The sequence below is a fragment of the Periophthalmus magnuspinnatus genome, chromosome 5 (assembly GCF_009829125.3).
Source record: "Periophthalmus magnuspinnatus isolate fPerMag1 chromosome 5, fPerMag1.2.pri, whole genome shotgun sequence".
NCBI lineage: Eukaryota > Metazoa > Chordata > Actinopteri > Gobiiformes > Gobiidae > Periophthalmus > Periophthalmus magnuspinnatus.
Genome location: NC_047130.1, coordinates 1,618,432 through 1,635,367, shown reverse-complemented (window position 1 = coordinate 1,635,367; position 16,936 = coordinate 1,618,432). Strand labels below are relative to the sequence as shown.

Here is a 16,936-nt window from a genome sequence, read left to right as displayed (position 1 = left end):
AATCTAATTAAATGAATATAAAATGAATACGTTAAAATTAAATAAATGTAAAATGAATAAATTAAAATTAAATCAATATAAAATGAATAAATTTAAATGAAATAAATGTCAAAATAATATATTAAAATTAAATAAATATAAAATTAAAACATTAAAATTAAATAAATATGTGTGTGTGTGATCCTCTAATGCCTTCGAGAGATCGTCTATAAAGGAAAGACCACGTTTCCGTAGCGTTTTGGACGATATCCGCACTTCTTCACACTCACTTGACTCCCAAACTCTTTACAGCAGAAGTGGACGTTTCCAAACATGCCTTTTCCAACCAAAAATGATGTTTGAATCGAGCTCAAACTGCACAAAAATGTCACCCGTAGTTGAAAGGAGCAGTTGAGAGACCACATTTGTACAAAGAAAAGTCTCATTTGCAGTGCATGGCTTATCAAACTCTAAGCTCGCAGTAGCACAGCGCACTGGCCTTTGAAAAGTTAATCCTTTCCCCAATGTCCCCAATACACCCTTTAGCTTTAAGTGTAAGTGGGGCACTGCTGATTTATAAAGTTCTCTTCCAAAGCAATCTGTCTTTGAAAAACATATTTATGTTATCTGCTGGATGTTAAAAAGGTAAGAACTGTAAAAGAGTTCCATACTGTTGACCCAAATCCATCTTATTTCAGCGTCTTCTCTTATTATCAGGACATCTAAGGCTTTTGGAGGTTTTGCATTTTACATACTAATTGGCAGCTCTACAGAGACAGAACGAGCGCACGAGAAGAAGGAGACAATGAGCGAAGACGGAGAAGTTCGCTTAAAACAAAACCAGAGGCAGAGGACGCTAACGCAACCTCCAGCTGCGGAAAACAACACTGATGTCGTGCTCCCGGGCAAGACACTTCACCCACTTTGCCTTTTTTTTGAGTGTGTAAGTGTCTGTTTGGTGCAGCTGCGTCACAAATGTTTGTCTTGGCAGCTCCACGGCAGCTGCTGCATCAGTAAATACAGTATAATCTACAACGCATGTCTGATGTAAGATTCACCGGCAACTTCAGCTTCATCTGCTTCAATAAAACTGTTTAGAATGACAAAGGCGTGGACGAGTGAAGAGCGACACGAAGAGGAACGACGTAAATATTATGCTCTGGTAATAACTATATCGTTTTACATTATAAAACACAATGTCCTGGTGTGAAAAAGTGCTGCTAAAAAGTCGATTTTTCTACTTTCAAGGACAAAAACATTAAAAAAATCATATGTTTAGTCGTTTCCCAGAGTTCCTAGAGTGTTTACCGTGACGCTGATGAATTTCGACGGCGTCTGTAACTGACACAAACGTAAGAAAATGTCCGATAAACCGACAAACGTTTCTCCTCTTTACAGAATATTTGACGCAGTAAAATCGACTGTTGTGTTTGGCAAAGAACAACGTGTTTCTGTTGTGATTCTGTCCACACAAAAAAAGCCAAAACCACATAATTACAGAGACTTTAAACTTGTGTAATATTGTGTTTCATATTGAACTTTGTAAAACCATCAGCCGTGACAAAACATCTGCATTTTAAACCACAAACTCAGCTGTTTTTTTCACTTTAGAGAATCATACGAATGCACTGAGTTTAATAAAGATGTGGAAATGTTTGTAAGTCGCTGGTTCAAAATTGTAAAAAGATTCAAAATGGAGAAAGAACCAGGAACCAGGAAATATGAACAACAAATTTAAAGAGTGGGCAGATAAAGGATTGAACATTATAGGAACGTTTTTAAGGAAGGAGAGTTGGTAAACTTCCAAAACATAAAGCACAGATTTGATTTAGAACGTCAGGATTCTACATGGACCTTTAAGTGAGAGATTATTATCAAAAAGAGATCAGACCGGACGTCCTGAGTGAATTAAATAGAATCACTGTGATACTTTGGGATGCGTATAAGAACAAGAAGTGTAAAAATTATATGTAAATGGTATAAAAGTTTAGGGATCAACAGGAAAAATACATCGTTAAACATCAAATTAAAGAAGAAATAAGTGATGACAACTGGGATAAAGTTTGTCCAAATCAGAAAACCTCAACTATTTCAACAAATTGGAGAATCTTTTGCTGGAAGAAGATTAAAAAAAAGCATCATTATCTGTGGATCAAACATGTGGCTAGAATGTGGGTCACAATTTTGGGATAATTTGGACAAAGAAATGGCGAAATATTTAAGCGCCAACTACGAAAAACAAGCATAACGATGAATTTCGGGCAAATAACTGACGCACACATCCCAAAAAAAAGGACTATTATTTAATCAAGCATCAAAAATCGCCATTAAACGCAAAAGGCATAAGGAAACCCCCCTACGCTTGGAAACGGGAAAGAAATTCACGTTATGGAGAGACTTACACATATTCTACGGTTACAAAAAAGAAAATTATGAACAGTCCTATTGTTACGTCTTTTCAAAACAATCAAATAAAATGTTTGCAGGTCACTCACCAGCCTGAGCGTTCAGATCTGTGGAGGCTGCGACATCACTGACCCGACCTGAAACGCACAAAAACAACGCAAATTTAAGTATCTACAGAGTTCGTTTCTGCGTAAAATAAAACACAGAAGCACCACCATGAACGCAGCGATCAAACACGTCTCCGCGGCCTCATATCCGCGCACCTCGGGCCTGTTCGCCACGTTAACGATCATTAAATTCACACTTTAGATCAGTAGGAACAGCAGCCCTTTGATTGAGCTTAAAATGAGCAAAAGACGGGCCACATTTGAAGTGTTTGCCCCCTTCAGACGCACGAGAAACCCTCCACAGCCCCAGGAGGAGCCGTGGAGTGAGCTGGAGGTGCGACGCCGCCAGAGTGAGCCGTGAGGGTGTAAATTTGTGAATATGAATGGCCTCTCGGTGCTTTGAGATGCGGCACGTGTCTGGGTGGAGTGAGTCTTCAGAGAGACACGGGAGTTTATAGAGAAGTGCTGCTTTTGTCTGCGCTGCGCCGGGTTGTTTTTATTTCAGGGTTACAGATGAAATCAAAGCGTTGCACAGGCCAATCTTATTTAAAACACACGGAAACAGCTTAAATAACATTGATAAACTGCTTTTATTGATGTAAGAATGAATGGGGTTGATCTGGTTTAACATTTGCGGATTTAACTTTCATGGAAACACACAAAATCCACTACAATCAATACGGAAATCTGTCTTTTGACCCACTCCAGAGTCTGAAAACCATCAATCTGCAAGGAAAATTCTCCGCGCCGACTAAATTAAAAAACGCTTTTAGCATTTTCTTATCATGCAAATTCACATCAACAACCAAATCGAGCGGCTTCACCCTCGTTCTCCTCCATCCATCGTCTAACTGCGCCACTTTTGTCATTCTCCCGAGCACTTTCTGATAAACGCAGACAAATCGCCAAAGCCAAAGCGGCACCAAAACACATTTACCTCCTGAACTCTTCCCGCGCTTTAAGCATTACCCAAATGAAACTCGCATCTTTTCTTCAGCGCGCGTGGCGTCAACTGGAGCCTTCGGGCGGCACGTGTCTCATGTTAGCATCAGACGCTCAGCTGTTTAGCGCCGGGACAACTGCGCGGCTCAGAGGACGGCGGCGCTGGGCTAACAAAGTAGACGAGAATGCTAAGACTTTTGCGTATGGCAGATATGCACGTGGCCCTCGACAAACTGAAGGGTGTGTTTGGAGAGCGGAGGAGGGACACGAGAGCGAGCTAAGCCTTTGCTAATTCCTCTTCGCGAGCGTTTGTTGAAATGCTTGTTGGGAATTGGGAGCGTGCACGCGACTAAACTCTGATGTCACTCATAAAGGTTAACACTTAAGGACGAGACTTTCTACAAGACGTGAGATTTGAGAACGAGAGAACGATATTTTAGCATCATTTATAATCACTAAATTGCGCCAGTTTTGGTTTCACATTTTTGTTTTACACTGGTTCCTCGTTTACGCCGAAAACCGTGAAGTATCAGCTTTATTTTTTACAATTATTCTCTCTGTTTTTGTCTGTAAAACCCCTCACCACACACTTTATACACTTTTCTCACACAGGCGTTAACGTTTTCTCACATTTCTCTTTCGTTTAAACTCTCTCAAAGTTCAAACCTTCATTGATTTTAATAAATAAATTCCATCCTGATGAACTTATCGCTGCTGTCGTCCTTATGTTATTTTCCTCCTTCTTTATGCGACAAACCAAAGATGAATTTATTCCGTAATGGCGCCCCCTACAGCCGCGTAACTTCTCCCTCAGCTACGGTAATGTCGGCCATGTTGTGTATATCTGTGCTAGTACTTTCTGCAGCTTTACCGATAAAAACTTACTGCAAGGTGAATATCAGCGTGTTCGACGTTTTTGCACTTTCATAGATCGAATTCTGTGTAAAAAGCAACTTCGGTCTGAGGCGTGTTTCAATATTTATACCCAAACTCAAACTGATACTAAAACTACATATTTTTTAGTATCAATACTTGAATATCACACAAGTAATGTCAGAATTGGATGTTTCTTGATATTTTTTACATTATTCTCTCTGTTTTTGTCTGTAAAACCCCTCACCACACACTTTATACACTTTTCTCACACAGGCGTTAACATTTTCTCACATTTCTCTCTCGTTTAAACTCTCTCAAAGTTCAAACCTTCGTAGGCGTCTTTGTCGGTGCAGAACGTTTCATCGACATTGTGGGTTTTGTCGGGGAGAAAACAAATCGCAAACGTACAGCACTTCAGAGTCACACTGAGATCCAACGTTTATGTAAATTTGTCTGAACACATTCTGTACTGGACAGGAGACACGGCACGGAGGAGACTGATGGACAATGGTCTACAGTCCAACAGCCAATCAGGACGCACGACACAATGGTCTACAGTCCAACAGCCAATCAGGACGCACGACACAATGGTCTACAGTCCAACAGCCAATCAGGACGCATCTCGTGAAATCTCAGCGTTAGATCTCGTCCCATCTCTGCCGACACCGAGGACCATTTGAAGTCTCACCGTGTGCCGCTTCTGGCCGCGGGCTGCGTGTTGGACATTCCTGGTGTAAAGTGTCTGTGCCCTTTTTTTGGGACGTGGGCTTTGTGTTTACGAGCCTGCGTCTCCCCCGTGGAGCTTAATGAGGTCCACGGGGAGAGAGCCGGCCTTCTGTTCGTCTGACCAGAGCCCGAGCACAGACAGCGGTGGAAATGCACTCAGTGTCAGAGACCAGGACTGCATTAGACAGAGTGAAGCCTCATCGACTAATGAGACAGCAGCATCTGAAAGGCTTAATGCTCACTTTGCGGTAATGTGAGAAGAAATAATGGCACTGAGAAAGAGGGAGAAGAGGATACAGGATGTAGAGGTGGAGTTTAGACTGTAAAGCTTAATGACCTCCCAACCATGAGTAATTCGATTATCTTTTTAGTCTTATACACAGAATCGAGCAGAATATGTACAACGAAAAGACAAACAGACTCAAACTCCTGCACAGGGGCCAGTTTTCTGAATGGTCAAGTCCCGATTTAGCACAAATACAATGAGGTATTCCATTTTAAGTACAAGTTTTATTCGTAAGACTGCAAAAATAAAAACAGAAATAAAGCTTCAATAATACTATTCATTCACAAAAAGTTGTTTCACTGCTCGTCCAAGCCACTTCTTCAGTTCATGGTCAGATTCCTGCTGGACACTGCCTTATATCTGTCTGAAGGAGGAGCTAACGACACTGAAACTGTAAATATCTATTGTCTCCAGTTTCATCTTGAACGACTCTATTCAACCTTTAACGACCCTGCGATTGTTCTCTTTGTTTTGGGTCTGAGGATGAAGTTATAGATGAGGGAGGATTCTCTTTCCAAACAAAAATATCTTCTTTAACTCTCCTCTCAAACCATTTCTTTCCTCTGGCTCAGATCTGACCCTCACTCTCTTCTTCTTTCGTGGTTAGTGTCTTTGAGATGCAGATGAACAGCAGACTGTGGTCCTGAGCTGCTCTCTCTCGTGTTGGTTCATCGTCTTATGGAGCGTCTGTTTAGTTTCTCACTGCACTCTTCGACACATTATTTTGTTTATGTCTCAGGGTTTTGTTCTTAGGGTGAACCAGTTTCTTGTCTTAAAGTGTTTGTGGGTTTGAAAAAGACTCGAATCTCAAACTGTTTCTCTGAAGTTTGTCAGACACAACCGCCGTGTAAGGAAGAGTTACACCTTTCCTTCTAGGTTCAGATTCCCTGTTGTCCTGTTTTTTAGCCCTTAGATCTATTGAAGCCCCATTTATTTATTGCAAACAACCATTAAACTGAAATAGCCTGTTCATCAGCTGATCAAAAAAACCCTTAAATAGAAATAAAATCTTCCAAAAAGGACTTAGTATTGAGTAGCTGCGCCATTTTTGTTAATCACCTCAAAAATTCGTTGGGACATGGTTCACGCTCGTGTTTCCAGGAGGTTCGTGGGAATGTCGTGGTGAAGATGGCATCACGAAGGAGATCCGCCGTCTGGAACCTGTGTCAGTTGGATTTCGATCAGAGGAAGACGCAGAGGAAGGTCTTAAACTTTTGATGAGCTGATGAACAGAATATTTCAGTTTGACGCTTTTTTTTTTGTTGCAATTACTGGTTTCTTTTTGCATTTTGAAGCACGACTTAGAACCTTCTTAAGATCCAACAGCGTCTTAAAAACTGGTCTTAAACTTTCGATCACGAGTGTCTTTACCTCCCTCGTCTACATCACCAACGCACGAAACGTTGGGGGCGGAGCATTGCACAGAGTCGTACTGTTAATCGTAACGAGGATTCGGAAAAGGACCCGGGAGAGATCGCTACATTACTCAAACAGGCATGGATGACATTTACAAACACTTCAGGCGTGTTTTTGACGAGGGAACAACATTATAAGACGATAGAAAGCTAAAAAAACAACCTAAAATTTGCATAATACCCCTTTTTTAACCCCACTGTTGATGTTTTGTATATTATTTATTCTCTTTCATTCCTCAGAAACACAGAAACGGGATTCGTCAGACAGACAGGGACACAGACGATAATTCTTATATATGAAAGGTTTTAATTGAATATAAATGTTCATACGTCGCGGTGAAATGTGCGGTCAAACGTGTGTCATTTGCAGTCGTGCGTTGCTCTGCCGACACGTTCCATTTCGGCCAAACAAACTGATGCATTGACACAATAATGGGAGAAATAATAAGGCGTCTGTCAGATATGTCCACGCGCTAAATGACTTCTGAGCGCTGCTTTGACGAGGATATACTTTACACATAATTTACATCATTAACTGGAGCGACTGAACACAATAAAACACCAGAGCGGAGGTAGGATTTGTTATAGTAGAAGAAAACAACGAGGGACTGGGTCAGTTTTATGAGAAAAAGGACAAACGCAACGACCTCGGTGTTTTAGAATCAATCAGCTCCAGTTTAGAGAAAGGGAAAATGGCGTCGGTAAATTAAAGTACCTTATGTTAAAATACATGAGGCACGAAAATGCAATCTGTAGATGTAACCAGCACGCACGCACACACACACAAACACACACGAACACACACGAAAACACATGAAAACACACACCGGCCTCTGATCAATAAGAGCAGAGAGGTCAATGATGAACTGCGAGAGGAGGTTCGCTCTTAGATCCTGAAATAAGCCACTCGCTCAATGGAATACTGATTTAAAATGCTAAAACTGAGCAGATGTGACAAAGAAAAAGTATCGCTGGGCTAAATTTGGAAAAGATTTTTATAGCGTCACTGTTAAATTGTGTAGACAGCAGTAGTTTAGTCCTGAACAACTGCGTGTCCGTTCATATACTTCCATAATTAAGTTTATATTCTGCGCTCAGCTACAACGCAATAAGTAAAAACCTCCAGTCGACGTACTCCCGGATGGGTCAAATACAGGTTTAATTTCCTTCAGGTGGGATTAATTACGTGCACCTTTCCTGATCTTCGGATTCACCTATAACATGAAATCTTTAAACGAACGCCAGCCTATTCGTTTAACCCGATTTGAAAAGCAATTTGCCTCTTGATGCTTTTCTTTTTCCGCTTTTCACTGCAAATAAAAGTGCAATCCTATCCTGAAAAGTTGAATTTTTGAAGTACTATCATTTCCCCCACAACAAAAAAACATCCCGTGTCATTCTGCATTAAAAAAAACAAACAAAACAAAACCAAAAAACGTCTAACCTTGTAGTTTAAATCTGTGCAAACGTGTCCTGAAATGTGATTTTTGTATCAGTTTCAGGTCAGATTTCAGTCTTTTTCTCATTTTTTTTTGGTGAACTTTGGGGAGAATATTATTACTAAAATATAAATCGCTAAATCTAATCATTGCTTGTCAGAAAAAAGCACAATTTGATACTTTTCCCGAAGCGTTCAGCCTTAAATGACACTGTTGGTCGTCTTTCCTGTGATGCAAATCTCGTCTGAAAATGGTGTGGTCTCAGTGTCACTTTTCTGACGACTGAGTTTAAAGAAAGTAGTAAAACGTCCTTAAACCTGCAGAGTTTGCTTCACGATTCAGGTCTTTAGATTTGGAAATTCTAGCGTGTCCCTGGCCTCTTCTTTAATGTATTGATCTCACTGTTGTATTTATGGCCTCATTAGCTAAAAGCCCCATAATGAGAGTCGTGCTGACCAGCTTCATATTTGCTCCGTTCACGTTGTTTTCGACTCTTTTCACGTACAACTTAATGATGATAATCCAAGGTCGGTGCCGCCAACGGAGAGAAGCAGCAGATTATGCCACATTCAAATACTTTTTTTTACATTATGTTGAGATAAACTGTTCATATAAATGGACGTAGCTAACCTGTTAGCCGCTGCGTTCCAAACAGGAAGTGATCATGTGCGCACTTCCTGCTCCATCGACTCTGTCTTTGCTGCTCTCAGACTCGTCATTTTGGTCTTAAATGTTCGTATTAACCCTCTACATGATCCTGGGGTTTTTATTTCACTATTGTGTCTGTAAATTAAGATATGAACATTAATAACAGACAAATCAGGCGCCTTTTTTCCCCGAGGTCGCTCCCGCTAGCATTAGCAACTGGTCGCTCCGTGCTAAACTAGCAGGGTGGGTGAGAAAGGGTGATCATCAGCCTCGCTCTGGATTGGCTCAAGTCAGAATTCCAAATATGGAACTCAGCTCCAAATCGGCTCTTCTGTCAGTCTGGACGAGCGTCATGTGACTGGAGCCGAACGCCGTGGTGACGTCACATTCACTTAATCCACTTCATTTTACAGTCTGTGGATCCCATGTCAGTGCATAATTAATAGTTTTTTTTCAGATTCTAAAAGAGAAATGGGCAAACTACGGCCCAGGGGCCACACACGGCCCTTTGTGCTTATTAATCCAGGCCGCCAAACGTGACCAAATTAAATTAAACTAGGTGAGGGTAAACCTTGTCCAATTTACCTTTTCAACAAGTTGTTTGTTAAAACTGAATGAGTTTTTCTGCTGTGTTTATTTAACTGAAATGTAATAAATGAATTATTAATTTAATCCATTTGGAGTCTTGCATATTCACGCTACATGTTACAGGCCAAACCTCTAATGTCATATTTACATATATATTTATATATCCTGGCCCAGACTCTGTTACATTTTAGAATCCACTGTGGCCTGTGAGTCGCCCACCCCGGCTCTAAAATGATGTCATACTGCCATTTTATTGATTATATTTTGCCATGAAATATCTAAAAGGTAAATTCACAAATGTTGAACCTGATCATTTCTATTAGTGACGACGTGTAAGAACAGCGTTTGAGCAGTGATTTTATGATTTTACCTGTGTTAAATCTCATTGTCCTAGAGTGTTATTATGTCATCAGAAACTCAGCGATACTAAAAACTCCGTCCTCCAGAGAGAGTCGCAGCTAATCAATAATCAACATCCCATACGCTGCAATCATGTGATTTATGTGCGACGAACATTTATCATAATCCACCAAAACACTCCAGGCTTTTCCTTTTGATCACATTCAGGTTTAGAGCTTTAGAAATGTTTTAAAAATGTTCGCCACATAAGCTTAATAAGTTATGGAGATATTTTATTTTTACATTTTTCGCCCGTGTTTCTAATTCCCGTCTGACTCATGCACATAGTCACACTTCCTCTCGCTCAGGCAAATTCAGGAGGTTTTGCCTTTAGGGCTAAACTTATCCCATTGACACAGACTGTTTATATAAATGGACGTAGCTAACCCGCTAGCCGCTGCGTCCAAACAGGAAGTGATCATGTGCGCGTTTCCAGCTCTATTAACTCTGGCTCCAGTTCATTTTACATCAGAAAACTCCACTCTTTCGGCTGCCAGACTCGTCATTTTGGTCTTAAATGTTCATATTAACCTGCTCTACATGATCCTGGGGTTCATTTTTTGAGTTATTTTGAGTTTATTTTTTAAGTTTATTTATTTTTTTGAGTTATTTGGAGTTTTTGTTTGTTTTGTTTGCTTTTTTATTTTGAATTTTGTTTTTGTTTTTTTAGTTATTATTATTATTTTTGTTATTTTGAGGTTGTTGTTTATTTAGTTTATTTTCTTTTTTTATTAAGATTTTTTTTTTAAATTATATTATTTTGCTATTTTGAAGTTATTGTTTTTTTTAGTTTATTTTCTTTTTTTAGTTTATTTTCTTTTATTTGTTATTTTGAGGTTGTTGTTTTTTTGGTTTATTTTCTTTTTTTAGTTATTTTATTAATTTTTCGTTATTTTGAGGTTGATGTTTTTTTAGTTTTTTTTGTTTTTGTTTTTTTTTTCTAGTTATTTTGAGTTTTTTTGTTTTGTTTTGTTTTTTTTCTTTAGTTTATTTAGAGTTATTTTTTATTTTAGTTTTTTAAACTGTCCCCTCTCTCTGTACCTGCTGCTGTCAGACTCGTCATTTTGGTCTTAAATGTTCGTATTAACCCTCTACATGATCCTGTTTTTTTTATTTAACTTTTGTATCCGTAACTCAAGATATGAAAATTAAAAACAGACAAATCAGGCGTCTTCTTTCCCCAAAAATCACTCCCGTTAGCATTAGCAACGGGTTTGATTCCCCGCTTCCTGCTAAAACAACGATGCGGATGGGAAGGAGCGTTAGCTTCAACAACCTCGCTCCTGATTGGCTCTTTGGTTGCTATGATACTCCACAACTGTGCAACTTGCCTCCAAATCGACCGCTATAACCGTTAGCCTCGATTAGCTTCATTAAACTGGTGACGTCACGCTTCTTTTGTCCACTCCTTTACACAGGCTACGCTAACACCTGTCTTCTGATTTGATCTAGAAGAAATGCAGCGGTGTAAAGGGAAAAGTGCATGACCGACACAAACAAATCGCTGATCACAAGAAAAAAAGACACAGATCTGGGTCTATAAAAAAAACAGTATTTCCAAAGCATGAAATTAACTTCCCTCAAGCCTCTAAAAGCAGATTGGACGACAGATTCTCAATGTCACGCATGAAGCCGCGTCCATGTTTACTGCAAATGTCAGGGAGAGTTCAGCAAGACCTTTTCTTTTTATTTAGGATTTTATTGTTTACTCAACAAGACAAACACATGAAGTTTAAGACTGTTAGCACGTGCAAACAATCTGGGTTTATATTGTCCAGTTTTTTATTTGGGAAATTAAACATATTTTAGTTTAACGTTTCCTTTTCCTTTTGGTCTGAAGCAGGTGGAAGACTCTGATTCAGTGTGGTCAAACGTACAAAACTACACAGAACAGTGGTCCCTCGTTTATCAGTATCAGCTTTATTTTTTACATTATTCTCTCTGTTTTTGTCTGTAAAACCCCTCACCACACACTTTATACACTTTTCTCACACAGGCGTTAACATTTTCTCACATTCTCTCTCGTTTAAACTCTCTCAAAGTTCAAACCTTCATAGGCGTCTTTGTCGGTGCAGAACGTTTCATCGACATTGTGGGTTTTGTCGGGGAGAAAACAAATCGTAAACGTACAGCACTTCAGAGTCACACTGAGATCCAACGTTTATGTAAATTTGTCTGAACACATTCTGTACTGGACAGGAGACACGGCACGGAGGAGACTGATGGACAATGGTCTACAGTCCAACAGCCAATCAGGACGCACGACACAATGGTCTACAGTCCAACAGCCAATCAGGACGCACGACACAATGGTCTACAGTCCAACAGCCAATCAGGACGCACGACACAATGGTCTACAGTCCAACAGCCAATCAGGACGCACAACACAATACATGCTCATACTCTGTAAAAAAAACAAAAACATGTGAAATTGGGGAAAAAAATCCACGAAACAGCGAGACTGCGAAAGGTGAACCACGATATAGTGACGGACAACTGTATAATAATCTAACTACTTAAATATGAGTCTTTAAAATAAAACTAAACACTAAAATATTCAAACCAAAATACACAAAGAAGGATTTAAAAATGGCCGACATTGAGCACGTCTTCTCTTTCGTCTTTTGTCGTGTGGAGACTCAGGTACGTCATTAATGTGGATCTATTTAACTGAAATGAAAAAGTTTAATCAAATAAAATATCATTAAAGTAACTTGGGACTAAACAGGGACTGAATCAGGTCTAAACCAGGACGAAACAGGACAAAACCAGAACTAAACCAAGACTTAAAGATGGATTATAACTGAACAAAACAAAGCCAGGACAGTTGTGTCAAAGAGTTTAGTTGAATATTGAATAATTATGAGTAAAATTTATGGGTTTAATGTGACATAAGTTCACTTTGTCAGAGCGTATGAAAACAAACTGTTGTGTTATAGGCAAAAAAAGAGACTCGATCACTCTTTTCTTCTTTGGATTGAGCCATTACCTGAAGTCTTTGGATATGAAATGATCACAAAATCATGTTCAAAATTTAACTCCGCTAAAAGCAAATAGTCAAATACATTAGAGATAAACCAGTCACAATGTGTTCCAGAGGTAAATATCAACGATAAATGATAAAGAATTATCCCCAAAACGTATTCTAAATGTACAAAATAGTTAAAAATGAGTGATATAAACTCATAATTTGACCTTCTACAGCTCAAATCTCATCTTGGTGCAGAAAATGTACCAAATATTCCCCATTAGTGCGAAGAAATAGAGCGATCGATAAATATTGACCCTCAAAAATGACAGTTCCATCGTCATTTATCGAACAAGAAGTGGATATCGTACGTATCATGACAGGCCTAATTACAGTTATGTCTGATATTTAATTTACTCAATAAAAACGCAAGTAAACGACCGGTAAAAAGACTCTTATTTCCGTCCAGGTGATGAGTAACGGCTCGGGACGTACAGGTGATGTTAAATACGTTGATTTAAAGACAGAACCGCGGGAATGTGACGGCGGTAGGAGTTGGGGGACCGCTCCACGCTCTGATTAATTTCCATGATTAGTAGCGCCCTCACACAGACTACCGTGAGGGAAATGGCGTGTCGTCTTTAATATTTCAGACGAGGTGTTGTGCGCGTGACAATGAAACGGCGGCGTTGTCTTTTACAGCTTAATGAACCCATAACGTGTCCTTCAATTAGACGCTCCGACACCTTTTCACTGTCGCCGCGATTCTGCACCTCGGGCTGCTCCTCGGTGGCGTGCGCGGTCGTAATTACGTGGCGGGGGCAGGATTTACACAGGAGTCAAAGGTCAAAGATCGCCGAGTGGTTGTTTAGACCGAGGCCGAGCGCCGCTAAAGCTACAGGTGTCACTTATAAAATCAATCACACTTTGACCTCAGCTGTCGCACCGAAGGACGACAACGTGCTTCGCTTTTGTCCGGTAAGTCGAGTGTTGTATTACAGCTGTGACAAAGCGAAGGATGAAATACGATAATGTAGTTAGTCACGATAAAAAAGGTCCGGAATTTTTTTAATAATCATGATCATAATCGTCTTTACGGCTCCAGACTGACTCATGTTTCAGTTTCAATACGATGTTTAGATGTTAGTTCTGGTGTTTGTCCACAAGGGGGCGCTCTGTCATAGCAGTGAAACTCGTTAGCTTCTGTGTCTGTGGCTCGTGGCTCGTGGGCAGTGGCTCTGGATCCGGATGACTCCACACATTTATATCCTCCACTCGAGAAGGTGAAGTCTGATGTGTGGAATTATTATGGATTTGAAAAACAAGAGCAACAAGATGAGCCACCGATCTGCAGAGTCTGAAGGAGAAAAGATACGGCTCAGAGGGGAAACACGAGCGACTCACACGATCGACTTAAACGCACATTTACGACACAAACATCCTGCATCGTTTGACAAACTTGAGCTGAAAATCTCCATGTGTTAGTTTGGATTTGTGTGAATAATGTTACGTGTTTGTGTCGACTTTGCTATCGCTAGGTTAGCATTAGCTGAACAGCATTTTGCACAGACGATTTGCTGCAGCGGCTCATGATTTTACAACAATCATGAATGAATCTGAACCTATAACCTCCTCAGACCTGGTGCATTTTGGTTTGTCTCGGCCACAATACAGTTGTTTTTTTCTCTACGAGGCGTCCACATGTGAGGACATTATACTGCCGTGATTTAATAATTATCGGGATTATTTTGGTCACAATCATTTTAATATCGCCCATCTCTGGCCAAAGCTCCATCCAGTTTTAATTTTGAAAACAGAACAAAACAGAATCCCGTCCCGTTGAAGTATTTTTTGCAGTAATTTTTGATGTATCTCAATAAATCCGAGCACAAACGCTGGTTCTTTTTGATATTTTCACAATATGCACCATCATTTTACCTCGTGAGAAGAGCGTGTGCACGATTTATCATGTTCTGGAGCGACGCAGACACTGTCGGAGAGCATTAACACAGTTTGGCTCCAGATGAAAAAAAAAACAAAACAAAAACGTGGTGGCTCAGGCTGATGCGTTTGCTCATCCTCGGGGCCTCGGAGTGAATATTGGCGCTGTTACCATAGCGATAAACTATTCAAAACTTCACTTTAAATGGCTTGAACGGATGGTGAAAAGTACTCAAAAGAGCGACACTGAAACATGAATCACACCAGATGATTTTTTAAGACGTTTAAGCGCCGCAAAAGTCGTGCACACGGGAGACAGATCGCTATAGTTTCATTACGCCGCCATTTTCTGTACTTTCATTAAAATTGCACTAAAATAAGACAAACGTAACACGCTTTAAACTCTCGGCAGTGATTTTCTCAGCGAGCTTTGCCAGTTTCTCGTTTAACATACGGATGAACTCTGCTCTGATCGTGAGATGCCAGTTTAAACGCTCTAAACGTGCTCCTCTCGGTTTGATCCTCGAAGCTCCGTCACGTGACCTCGCTCTCGTATGACCACGTCCTCCTGCGGTCACCCCCATCCCTCCGGCGGGGTGCGTCCGTCAGCCCCCCGCCCCCGCCCCCGTGTCTCTGCCCGTAATGATCCGCAGAACCTGAGCCCACCCCAGAGATGAGACATGAGACGATAGAGAGAACGGAGGAGGGGTCGATAGCTTTTAACGCCGGCGAGCTCTGAGTTCATATTATAGATCCTGATACACAAGAACAGTATGAACGTATCAGGTGGGACGCCGGGGTCATAGCGGGGCGGCGTTTAGGGGCGGTAATGTGACACGGCCTGAGCTTCAAGTGTAAATGCAGGTCAAAGTTCGTCTCAATACTAATAACATGTTTATAATGTAAGTGGAATGAATGAAGAACGAGCGAGGATCAATGCAGAGCCACTCAAAAGATTTATTATTTATTTATTCTTTTTTTTATTTTACTACTGTTATTTATGTATTTTTTATTGCATATTCTGTGTGGTTTGTGTTGTTTTCTGGTCAACGTTTGCGCCCGTATTATTCCTTTTCATTAATATTAGCATTTATTATGCTTATCATGCTTAGCTATGGATATTATCATCATTATTTTTTTTTTTTTTTTTTATTATTACGACTATTTTTTATTTTTTATTATCACTTTTTTACTAGTATTATTATTATTATTGTTATTATTTATTATTATTACCACTTTTTTATTTTTATTAATATCCCTTTTTTTTAACTATTATTATTAGTAGTTTTAGTAGTAGCAGTAGTAGTAGTAGTAGTATTAGCTTTATTGTCATTATTATAGTTGTAGTAGTGGTATTATAATTATCTTTATTATCATTATTATTATTATTATTATTGTTATTATTATTTTTTATGTATTGTATATGTATTTCTTTTCTGTTCCTGTGCTGACCCAGTGCTTACTTGGGCTGTAAAATGTTAAAATGCAATAAAAAAACATAAATATGTAAATAAAAGAGTGCTTTTCCATACAGTTGACATTCATTATATTACAGTTCGTTGCTATTCCCACGGTGAGGGACAGATCCACATGCAGGACGCACTCATGTAAACTCAGGATTATGTAAATGTCGTCATCACTCTGGGACTAAACACACATCTGAGCGCGTTTCAACATTTCTGCTCCCGACGTGCAGCTGTAGCGTCTCATTTTCCCAACGCAGAAGGAGAAAGTCGGTGTAAATCATCCCTCGCTCCCATAAACCCTTTGGCACATCATTAATGCCCCACATGCATTTACTTTGTGCCCGAGCTCAGCCAGTCGGTGCGTTCAGAGCGTACGTCTGCGCTGACAAAGAAATAAAAATACTTTATTTATAGCGTCAGACGGTGCACAGCTTTGCCACATTTTACGTTTACATTGAAGTTCCTCTGGGCTCAATTTGACCCCAATTTATTTTTCTTATAACTCAGCCATAAAATAACATACTTTTATTTTAATTTAATATAATTTTGATCTTATTTTCAGTCTGACTTTTTTATTTAGGCCCTATTTTAGTAAAGATTGTGCATTTTTTTACCTCAAAATCTCCTGTTACTCTTCATTTCCATCACTGTCCTGTGTTTGTCGAGTACAGACGTGGAAATTAAGTCGATTTGAGTTAGAAGAGAAACAAATTGGGGTCAAATTGAACTTTAACGTAACTTGTTTTTCAG

The 16,936-nt window shown here is 39.7% G+C and overlaps 1 protein-coding gene across 4 annotated transcripts in view; it reads right to left on the bottom strand.

Moving 5' to 3' along the window:
- The window catches only part of pcbp4 (poly(rC) binding protein 4), a 105,796-nt gene that overhangs the window by 60,690 nt on the left and 28,170 nt on the right, over positions 1 to 16,936 (bottom strand). For all 4 annotated transcript variants that reach the window (XM_033967150.2, XM_055222147.1, XM_055222148.1 and 1 more), the window contains exon 2: positions 2,475 to 2,522. The gene's annotated coding sequence lies outside the window, so the exon portion shown is untranslated. The remainder of the gene's footprint in view (positions 1 to 2,474; positions 2,523 to 16,936) is intronic.